Raw genomic sequence first — 12,670 nt, 5'->3', positions numbered from 1 at the left:
GTAACGGTAGTTTATCTATTCAATAGCGTACTCAGGAACCGGACATTAGTGTTAGATTAAACGCAATTTTCGTTATAAATACAACTTCATCACTAATAACACTTAAACCTACTAAATAATGTGATAATACTATTTACTTAATATCATTAGGGATTACATAACCACCAACAAACTTTTCGCCTCTAAATTTTAATGAAAATCTCAACAGTTAAACATCTCTTTTCACAGTACTTAAACCGCATCTCAATCATTTCAACCAAACAAAGTAATAAACAGCTCACTAAACGCAAAAAACCTAAGCTAGATTTCCCGGAAACCTAGTCCCAAATACAGTTAAAGCCGTCAAATAGAAAGTTATACTGACATTTCTCCCGTACCGGTTGTTTATGTGTTTATGTGAAACTGCACATTCAAATGTGCAGTTGTGTTATGTGTGACTGTAGCGCAGTTGTGTGTTAGTCGCAGTTGTGTGTTAGTCGCAGTTGTGTGTGTCAAGTTCTGTGGTCACACTATTGAACTAGAATGCGGCTTGCCTTTGCGTTATATTGTGCAGGTATTTGAATAGGAATACCTGTTAGACTGGTAGTGGTTTGACAGTATTTACTTGTGACTAAAGAACTTCAATACTGTAGGCAGTTACGGAGCAATAGATCAATCATGCCCGGTTTCTGAGGCACATTTTGCGGAAGTTTATCTATTCAAACTGTCATTTTTATATGAGCCTAAACGCTATAAATTAGATAAACTAAATGTACCTCAGAAACCGGAGGTCAGTCAGGTATATAGAAAAGAAGTCGATTGATTAAGTTTGTTTTAAGCGTTTATTAGATATTGATTAATAAAAAAAAAACTAATAGATGTTTAGAAAGGAAGTTATTTTTAGTAATATTTATGATAGTTATAACACATTTCACTTTAATATATTTCAATTATAAAGTATAGGAAACAAATTGACTTAATTGAACATATAATATCAGTGACAGTGATAAATTGTAATTCACTATAATTTCCTACAGTTCCACAGTTATTTATTTAGATGAGTGAAAGTCTGCACTAATAAACGTAAATAATCGTATGTCATTTTTATTGTTAATTAAATGTTAAACCGGATAAACACTTATAAAGTATAAGTAGAGATAATAGTTTTGACAGCACTAATTTAAATAGAGAAAATATATGTACATTTACAACATAATATGGAGTTATAGATTTACGGGATACAAAATATATGAATTAATAATTTTTCGCCGACTAAAATGGGAGTATATTGAATAACGTATTACTTTGAGAAGTATTCTATTCTGAAGGATCTTATTTACTTAAGGTCAGACTAAAAAAAAAATCTTTATTATATTGATCATTATAGTCATTCTTTGTTCATTAAACGTTAGAGTAGTATCCCAAATATGGTTAAATATAATGATGAAAATACCCTTGAACATACACATTTAAAATGGAAAGTGCAACCGTTTTATTCTGACCATCAAACGAGCACTATTGAGGTAGGCAGCGAAGCCTCCTACGTGCAGTTGCCCAAGCGTTTGTATCCACTCGACAACACCTACGGGACCATAATGAAATGCTTTTAGATCAACAGTGGGCGAGCGCGACACACTTCAACCGGTTTTATTAGGGATCCGCTATTAAATTTATAAAACTATTGGTCTGTCTACAATTATTGTAATTGATTGTTTCCTTACACTTTCTTCAAATAGAAAAGTATATTACTAGCAAGAAAATTACTCTCTTAACCAAAATATAATAAGTTTTTCCTATATATTTAAGAAGTTCTTGTTAGAGACGAATATACGAGTAAATTAAAGTATATTTGTAAGCAACCAACTTTGCTTCAATCATTTACGATTCGTATATTCCAATGTTATATGAGTAGAAAGTGTCAATATAATGGTAAAACAGAGTACTTAAACATAATAATATGAAATTTACATTAATTCTCTTCATAAAGTTAATTTCCAACATTTATGGGTGAAATGTACGACCCAAGGCATAGTGGTCGTAATTATAACTTTATTGCTCTCGTATTTTACAATAACTTTATAATATTGTAAAGTGTAATTTCCGTTGTTTTTATAATTGGGAACAATTATACTACAATTGGAAATACAGTTTTGTAGCCGTAATACTTAATGCAAGTAGGGTATAAAACCCCACCAGCGTTTATGAATTTTCCTAGACGTATTTGTATTTCTTTTTACGCTGTGCTATGATTATAAAGAAGCATAGTTTGTTAAATTCTATGTAAGAAATAAATTCTTAAATAAAATCTGATAAACTACTACGAACAGAGGATATCTAAATTCATCATTAGCCTAGACCTTCTTCCAAGTATGTAAGAGTCAGCTTTCAGTCTCAACCAATGCAGCTGAATACCAGTAGTTTACATGGAGCGACTGACTGCCTATCAGACCTCCACTATCCAGTTCCCTACTACACAATACCGTACGATATAGGATATTTGAATTTTGATAAAAACAAATATTCTTAAATCACGGAGTTGAATATACAAGTTCAAGAATAGATGTAAGTCTTTCCTACTTCTTAATAGCGGAGTTTTTTCCACAACTATCGTGTCAAGCCACGTGTTCCACCATGAATGGTATCGTGATTTAAATAATACAAGATACATGTAATAACTGCAATTATAATTACTCCTTTATATAGACTCGTGTAGATAAAGTTAACTATGAATGAGTTAATTGTACTTTCCGGTCTTGATATCGAGAACTAATTTAAAAGCTATTAATACAGACACAATTATTTCTTAGACAATCAAGTGGTTTTAGAAATAGGTTAGTTCTAAGAACTGAAGATTTCTATGCATATATTCTATAAAAATATTGTGGCTTGGCTTCTAGTTTACCAAGGTTCAGTATTTCAAGATATTCGATATTTCGATTGTCGTATGGTGTTAACATCATTCTAGTTTAAGTGGTTTTCAAAAGTAAGTATTTCTATAACACCTCAAATATAACATATTTTTAACATACTTAAGAGTTACTTCGATTAGAGGAAGGTTTCTACACTTGGCTAATAGACATCCTATACCGAGGTTTAACTATAAAATATCAATGTACAGGGCAGACTTAAAAAAGCTGTGATAAAACTACCACCAAAAAGTTTTTGATATAGATCTGAGGTAACATACATACAAACATAAAATCACACATTCCCATAGGGTAAGACAGGGACCAGAAAACTAGTCTCATGTAATACAATCTATTACTAACGTATTCAAATCCAAGATGGAGTAACACATTTATCTAAAGGATAACCAGTATAAGCTGGTGTGCAATAATTTGGCCACAATTAATGTGGCCGGAGTACCGCAAGTGGTACCGTTACGGAGTGGAGGCTGCGGTTGACGGCGTCTGCGATGCCATTACTCCGAGATGCTCACTGTTGCTATAATCATATTATGATAAGTGTGTCACATTCTTTATACTAACATTGTAACAGTTTTAGGAGAGACGACTCTCTGTTATAGAATATTTTGCTTAATAATTTAAGTCTAACGAAGAAAGGAGACCGTGTATGAAATTGGATGATTAAGATGTTTTTGTTTTTAATTTTAGTGGTTTTGAATTGTACATAAAATAAACCCATATCATATACAAGGAACTTGATACAGTCTAAACAAATTGTATTTTAGGATATTAAACAAAATAAAGGCCATTGTAATTCCGCCAAGGCATTAACTTAATATTATAAAATGTTACTTTTCAACACTGAAATGTGCTTCAGTGTAACTGAAACATCAATACGTTACGCTTTCACATCTGCACGTCGTTAAAATACGTCATCAAATAGTCGAAGCCTACATCAGCGTTCCGTTCACACTTAATTAAGAATTTTTATTTATTAAATTGACATTCTTTCAACAAGTAACAAAATCTCATCGATGGTTAATCGTCAACAAAGTGTCACAAGCCACACGTAAAATTTAATCATAGCTTAACTTAGATAATGTTATGTGCCCTGTGAAACGAAGAAATCAGTTGAAATACCACTAAGCGGCCACCCATCTATAAAACGTCTGCGCTGAAGTTTTATCTACTTATCGTCAACCGATCGGTGCGCACAACACCGTTCTTTTTTCACACTGTGAGTGTATAAATCAATTGGGAACATATAATAATGAATAGTAATATGAAATAATGATGATTATAGACGTGTAACACTTTTGATCTGACTCATCGTATCTGCAAGACGTAAAGTTAGACAGTAGGTTAATGGTAGGATTACTAAGCATTCTACATTTCGTTTTTATAGACTGTTTATACTAGCTATATTTCATATTATACAATTTTATACACAATATGACTCGATACATTTTACGCACGGATTAGTCTCGATTTTGATTTTAAAAAGCTATACACGACAGCATTCTGTTGAGTATATGTTTGCATATTTGGAAACATAAAGCTGAATACTTCGTGGTATACCATTGGTATTGATAACCCAAAAAAAAAATATTGATGCTAAGCGAGCCTTGTTACTTACAAACGAGCACGTTTCCTAACTGTCAAATGTTTTTTCACCAATTCTATATCCTCACAATCACCAACTTACTTAAAACTACCTAATTCTTCATTAAACCTAATTAAAAGTCCCTAGTAACTCTAAACTTAAACAGTGCTAGAAACACGAATCTGGGAACAATGGCGCAACTTTCGCACGTATCTCGCTGTATCCGACACTGCAACTAAGGACAATGGGCGCTCTCTGCTCTCTGTCAAAGTCATGGCCTTTGAACACACTCACTGCTATTGTGGATAGATGCACGAACATTCTTACTGTGTAGATATAACTAGTAAGTATTTAAAGTTAGCGTTTAAAGTATAAGCAGTCACAGAAAATTTTATTTCTTAAAGATTGCTTTCGTCGCATTCATAAATCGAAATTAGTCGCATTTGCTGAAACCTAGGTTTTGTAGTGGAAAATGTTTTGTTTAAACTCAAATATTTTGATGGTAGCCCAGATTATTCATTCATATTCCATAATCCTAAACATAAGCATGATTAACTTAACTCTATGAGTGCAGATTTACAATATACAAAAGAAAACACATTGTTTCTCGCGTTAATCAGTGCTACTGATATACCTCAACTAACTTAGAAGATACTTTTTTGGACAGGAAATGAACCTAAAGGACACACCTACAAAGAATTTCCCAAATAATCTAAAGACAAACAAGTCCTAACTCTAATGTAGTTTCCGTGTTATCAGTTAACAGTTAACGAATGTGTCTGATAAGGTAACCGCAAGTTTCCTTGTAGATAATTCGCAAGTGACACTATTCCTTGTGTCAACATAGATATGATTGACTCAGACAAATGTTTGGAAAGGAGTGTGTACTGTTATATAATGAACTACGTAATTTCTGAAGACTTCATAGTTAGGTACTCTAACAGTTATCAAACGAGAAGAAATTACAAATTCTTGTAAAGAACCATATATATGACAGTTTATAATATAAACAGATTTCTTTTTCTTAATAACCGAACGTTAAAACGCATGTTATAGTGTCAAATAATTGCAATAATTCCTATGATTTTAATAAGTAAATAACTTTATCGACTCAAGTTATACTTGAGTCTTTAAAAATGCCATAGCACTCTTTCCCTACCTAGCTATTCGTCTCATATGGTGGTGTTATAAGCATATTTACTTTCATAATTACAAAGCACATTTTTCCAAGTTATTTGTCTATTATAAATACGCAAATATCTTAGAAAATCAGTTGAAGGAATGCATTCATAACTTGCAATCAGTCACAGTAGTGGAATCAATGCCAACTCATTTATAATTTAGGAGAGAGATCCTCACCAAAATTATTTTCTTTTAGCCAGTGGCTGTCCCATTGCTTAGCAACGGTGTCCAGGACGACGGATAAGCATTATAGTATTTGATATAATATTTTCATTTTTATTAATTCAGACACCAAAATAACCACATCAACAAACAGCGAAAAGAAATCAATTTATCAGTTATCTACACTATCAGTATAGTGTTATCACTGGCTGTGTGATAAGCACCAATAAACATCGGACCCGTTTATCGTGTAATGGAGACTATATTCGTACGCTATTATTAACTTAGATTATTGTTTAGAAGCTATTATTAATAATGGTTATGAATGACTCTGTATATTTCCTATATTAATTTCCGTTAGATTCAGATAAAATTTTCATTAAAAAAGCTATAGACTAACTAAAATTCTATCAATATTTATTTGTTACACAATCTTAAATAAAATTGTATAAAAATAAATGTATAAGTAGTAATATTGTCTAATAACAATGTAAAGTATTTAATTTTGGCAAACATTGCCTTTGGCAAAAAAACTCTTTTTTTAAACTTTGTATCCCCACACGAAAGTATCACCACCATATTTCATTTAACACTAATTTTTATTTATAAATATCAAAAGACAATAAAGAATGCTAAACGATATCGAATTAACGTTGTTCAAAACATATAAATACATGTTAAAATAATGAATTATGTTACAAATATGGTTGTATAGATCACTCGCCGTGGGTGTATATCTAATTAAAACAGTCCGAAGTGTCTGTTTTAACTGACAGTTATCGCAATAACATTCAAATTAACCTTATAGCATTAATTTATTACACTAACTATATTATATTATTCGTTATTAATTTATTCCAAAAACTGTATCATATTTATAGTCCTGGAGCTAATGGCCGAATAATAAAATTTATGAGACCGTTTCAAAATATTATGTTACATATTTTCAAGTGACATTTAAAACAACAATAAATCATTACCATATATTCTATTGTTACTAAATAAGCTGATCGTTAAACAATAGGATAATAATGTTATGTCACACTACCTTATAGGCGCTAGAGCAAATAGAAAAACAAGATTTAGAGACACTCTTCAGATAACTTTATTTCGAAACCTACATATTACGAGAAACAAGAAAAGAGAAGTAAAACATAAAGAAATAGCAAGTAGAGAAAAACGAAGCTCAGATGGATGCAACTGTCATCTGAATCACAACCCGCAATTTCATCCGCCGTTTAATATAATCCTAATGTACAATTTATAAAAGTCTTTTTTTATCTATTTAATCCTATATCTCAGGGAACTTAGGCCCATAGTAATATAATAAACAAATAACAATTTAAAAATATAATATACTCATACATACAAAGTGTAACATATAGTTATACACGATTACTACTATTATAACAGTCTTGATCTTAATGTCTAATAAATACGATTACGCAAGCACCTGACCTACTGCACTGATACCAAACAAGACACGATGATAATTAATTGCATCTAATACAAATACTCAGTGATCCGATACAACGATTGTTCTGTAATCGTGTCGCAAGTGGCTCACAATAAACAATACACTTGATATGCCGCCGCGTCGATTGTGAGGAGCCAAGGTCTACGCCTCCCTGTCTTGACGCTGTAGTCCTACAACTTGGTACAGAGCCTTAACATGCGCGATGTGTTAAGAAAAAATATCATGGGATAAGTCACACGCGGTCTTCTGAGTCCAAACTAAGCTTAGCTTGTACTATGGTAACAAGATAACGGAAAAACACATTTATATAAATACTACTGAATACACACTTATATAGTTTAATTTACAACCAGGATTATGTTGTAGGTATAAGTGTAATGAATAATTATTTACAGGTCACCGTCTGCACAGGTACTTATGACAGACGGGTCACTTATGCTCAAAATTCCTAATTTTGTATAATTCCGCCAGCCGCGAATCTTATACAGAAGGCTCTTTACTTAGTTGTCGTATTATAAAACATGTGCAAGGAACGTGTATTGAAATACAATACCGTTAATAATATGTATAACTATTGAATCTTTACCACTAAAGTGTTGATATCAATGGAAAACTAGTTACGTCGAGCTAATACCGGGCAAAGGTCATCATTCGAGACCTCTAGGTCAAAATGACGAGTAAATCTGTATATTTACACAAAACTCACACTTTTTTGCCGTAAGTGTAGACAGAGACCAAAAAACGCAAATTGGTACAAAAAACAAACTTCCCTTGCCTAATTCACATCCATACATCTTGTCATACAGGACCGTCAGTTACGAGTACTACGCAGACCTTTTGTATCTGCTTTATTTCTATAAAAATAATATATTTTATTATCAGTTTCGAACGGTCAAGTCTTTGCATGTAGTCTTTAACTGATCCAATATACAGTAATTAAAACGCAATTATAGTTTCTCAATATGACGTATTTGATCTTGATTGCTTCCTCAAAGCGCATTTACATTCGTAATAGCTGTCTATCTATAGAAGTAATATTTTATATAACACGTTAAATTCATATTAATTGACAAACATTTATCTAAAAAACTGGTTGTAAACCTGTTTAGAAAGTACACAACGAGTTTCAAATTTGACTAATGAGATGGTTCGGTTCTTAAAATGACAGTCATTGCATTTGCATTGAGTAATATTTACATAAAACATTTATGCATTGCAGTTCTTAGAAAAACATATTACTAATATTAAAATATCCTAGGATTAGTCACTAAGTAACGAGTGCAAAAAGTAGTGGACTTAAATTAAATGCTTTTGAAACTTTTATGAAGAATGTTCTGGCTCTTTGCCTAGTCTCTGGGTAAAAAGATAACTTTTTTTTAAAAGAAGTAGTCTTCGCTAATTGGATCCTAACTTTATAGTCTAAGATCTGGTACTCGCTGAAAATATCGACAACATAATACACTCTAAACATGAACCGTTGTAGTTTTTTCTTAATCAACCGTCATTAAGTACAAATACAAGGTCTTAAGGCATAATTTGCTAGTTACTAGTACATTCAAATAATTATCTACTAAACACAAGGCCAGCATAAACCACAAATGAACAAAAAATACACATTTTTTACGACTTAGTTACTTTATCAATCATTTTGAAACTGAACATATCCAACCAATAAATTAAAATACCAAATAAAATAATTTCTTAAAATCAAATCATTTACCTAAAGAAACCGATAAAAAGTATCGACTGTAAAATAATTGTATTTTCAATGTTATCTACAGATTTCATATCATTTATCAGATGTTCACATGAAACTGCAAAAATATCAACACTATCAAATTACGCAATCAATGTTACTAATACTGCCTTCGGTACACTCGATTCATCCCACGCAAGTCTGACCACACTAGTAGTTTTCACAATCACAAGAGATGTTCGGTCACGGTCCAGCTGGACCGGATCAGAGGCTATGAATGTGATGCATTACACTAATGAGCCACCCGCACAAACTGCTCATTTCGTAAATGAGAACGCTTGCATTAACTGTATTTGCCAAGAGATTTTGAGTAATTGTTAATTTAGTACCGAAGTTCCGTATACACAGAACACCCAATTTTAATAAACTTGTATCAGGTTAATTACAATTTATACACAGACTTTTAATACAAATAATAACCAATAGTGTTCTCTGGTCTTTGTCTATGGGAAGAGGGCGTGATTTTATATATGTATAATAAACCAATTTTCAAATGCAATAAATAAAATCGAAATTTGGCAACAATTGCATTGCAACAACCTTTTCTTATAGCTGCAGGTCTGTATCTTATTACTATGTTTAACAAATAGTACACAAATAAAATGCAACAGAGATCAAATTATTTGATATCAAATTGTAACATGTCCTCATTCATTTCAAAGCTTTTGTCCATGTGACTCAAATCTCTTCAGGAGTCAATTAAAGACATTAAGCAATAAATTTCAGAATATTTTCACAACATGTTAATTAGTTTTTTATTCTTATAATAAAAGGTTATTTCTGTCGTAGCACTCGAAGCAATAAGTAAACAAGTAAGTATGTATGTTCCGTGATGTAAATATCCAATCTCTTGTGGCAAGGCCGTGAGAGATAAATAAACATGTGTCAAATTGTGTTTGCTGAAGGAAAATGTAAAAGATATGCTCAAATCTTTCGATAGTATTACGTTTTATTTTGCAGAAGGGTTTGGTAGAAGCAAGAATATTATATTATTATTATATTGATTTACATATACTTTGTAAGATAATCTAGGATACATACAAGTGTAATAAAATGGTACATTTTATTCGGGCTACCAAACAATTCGGTCACCTAACACTTTAACTATTTCCTAAGAATCGACTAAAACTTAAGTTTCTAGGCTTGTTCCATGTTAGGCTCTTAAGTATGTAACACAAAGAACACCATGTCACTATGTATTACTTCATTAAGTTAACGTCAAATAACGTCACACATACCTTGAAATTTCTTTAAGAGCCGTCTAATTGTGAGTGATTACTCCATTACCGAGAACGAACCGTGAAATAGATACTCCTTTAATGAGACCGGCCATTATGATAAGATACTTAAGAATTTCTCTTTATTCACTTTTGACACGTTGAACCTGTTTTACAATTTCTAAAATACATTCATCAGTCATACCGTCTTTTCTTCATTTTTATATTTTATCGAAATTTTAAATACCAAGATGTAACAAAGTTAAAATAGTACAGAAATTTTGGAAATACAAGCTTTTGGGAGATACCAGCGACATATCAAATCATTACAATGACACAGGAATGCTCGAAACAGATCATAGAAGCCTCAAATACTATAAAATAATAACACGTTAACCAAGACATGTTTTTTCAAACGTATTATTATTTTAAAGAGCCATGCGTATTTTTGGTAATTAAAAAAGTATCGTGTCTTTATCTCTATCTTCTAAAAAGAAAAAGTTCGTAAGTATGTCAATTTTAGTAATACTTACATCCTATTTATAACGAATCAGTGTCAGTATGATGAATATGTTATAATCTAATCTACGCACGTCACATTATGTATCGGCTTAGATCAAGGACGTCCGATATATACTTCTATTCGTATCTAATACTAGCTGACCCGCGCAACTTCGCTTGCGTCACATGAGAAAGAATAATGCTCCTATTGGTCGTAGCGTGATGATATATAGCATATAGCCTTCCATGATACATGAGCTATCTAACTCTGGAATATTTTTTTAAATCGGACCAGTAATTCCTGAGATTAGCGCGTTCAAACAAACAAACTCTTCGGCTTTATAATATTAGTATAGATTACATAAAACGTGATACTTTACATAGAAATAGCTGATGCACTTTGCGTAAAATGATTGGAAAGTTTGAAATACGCAAGTGCGATAAGTTTTATTGCAATGATAGGGATAAAGTAGGTTTTAAGATTTATTAGACCAATTAATATTAGAACTTTAACCGTACAAAGATTGCTTAACTAAGTTATTTGTGTACCCATTCACTAAGGTAGGGCTCTTAATTTCAGTCTTTAATCAATCATTTGTGCAATATTTTGATACCATCGTTATTTAAACCTACATAAAGACTAGATATCGGCGAGAAATTATTGGTAAACTGTTAAAAATTTAAAAAAACAACTTAAAGCGTTAATTTCACCACATTTGAATCGGTTAGCTCATCCAACACTCGTCCATAAACCCTGAAACTAGGCCCTAATTCTTTACTAACATTGTTAGAATCTTCGGTTTTAGACTTGTAAATCTACGTATATATCATCACAATCTACAATAAGCCTTCTCATTATTTAAACCAACAATACTGTAATGTATTTGAACACAAACTATTACAAGAGCGACCGGTACGATGTTTAATTAATACCGTACTACGCAGGAATACTAACTCGTATTGTGAAACAATGCAATGCTTTTTGCAGCGCCGACTACTGCGAGAGTAGAAATGTTTTGTTGCTCTTCCTAGTTTATCATACCTTTGTTTGTAATACAGACATACATACAAAACACGCCTTTTTATTGTTAAATGTATAGATATACGAATAAGCGATGTAAGCATAGAGTACTTTATATTGTAAGGTGTTTAGATATACGACTAATCGCGGCGTAAGTTCGGAGAGCAAGAAATTCGCCTGTTTTATCACTCTTGATTAAGTTCGAAGTTCTTAGTGTGCGAAGCGTTTGTTGGTAAAGCAATACATAGATGAGGGACCACATTATACACAGGTAGTACTAATTATACACTGAGAACTTCAATGCTTAAATAGACTTCTAAAAATCTAGCCTACAAACTGATGTGCCATTATATTTTACAGCAAGTAATGTTTAGAGGATATAAAATTCCCTACCCATTTCAAACGATATTTGGCCGTACTCAAAATGTATAATTAAATCCGTTGCCAAAACTTCTAATGAATCCTCCATTACCGAATTTCCAATTAGCGTTCGGCCAATAAGTCAGAAACTTGGGAAAGTTTAATAAACCTCTGTAATTAGTTGGCTGTCATATTGATAAGGCGGCCGGTAGGCGGAGGTAGAGTCTTTAGATATAGGTATTATTGATATCAATTTGTATTCACGTTCAGGCCACACTATGAAAGATAGTGTGTCACAAAAACTACAGAATAATTACGCGTGCTTAGTGATAAAAGTTCAATCCTCAATTGGATTGCTTCAACGAGTATTTTCACGAATTTCTTAATATCGAAGGTTTTTCAATCGATATAGTAAAAGATCTTTATACTATATTTCTTTTTCTATTTAACAAGAGTATGAATACAAGTCTAGTTACAATTAGCAGGCAATTAAATTCGACATTTCA

General features: G+C 32.0%; 1 protein-coding gene across 17 annotated transcripts in view; it reads right to left on the bottom strand.

Moving 5' to 3' along the window:
* LOC142984109 (MAP/microtubule affinity-regulating kinase 3-like) overlaps window positions 1–12,670 on the bottom strand; it is a 228,717-nt gene that overhangs the window by 93,521 nt on the left and 122,526 nt on the right. The window lies entirely within an intron of this gene.

The sequence above is a fragment of the Anticarsia gemmatalis genome, chromosome 26 (genome assembly GCF_050436995.1).
Source record: "Anticarsia gemmatalis isolate Benzon Research Colony breed Stoneville strain chromosome 26, ilAntGemm2 primary, whole genome shotgun sequence".
Taxonomy (NCBI): Eukaryota; Metazoa; Arthropoda; class Insecta; order Lepidoptera; family Erebidae; genus Anticarsia; species Anticarsia gemmatalis.
This window is presented reverse-complemented; position numbering and strand designations above follow the sequence as displayed.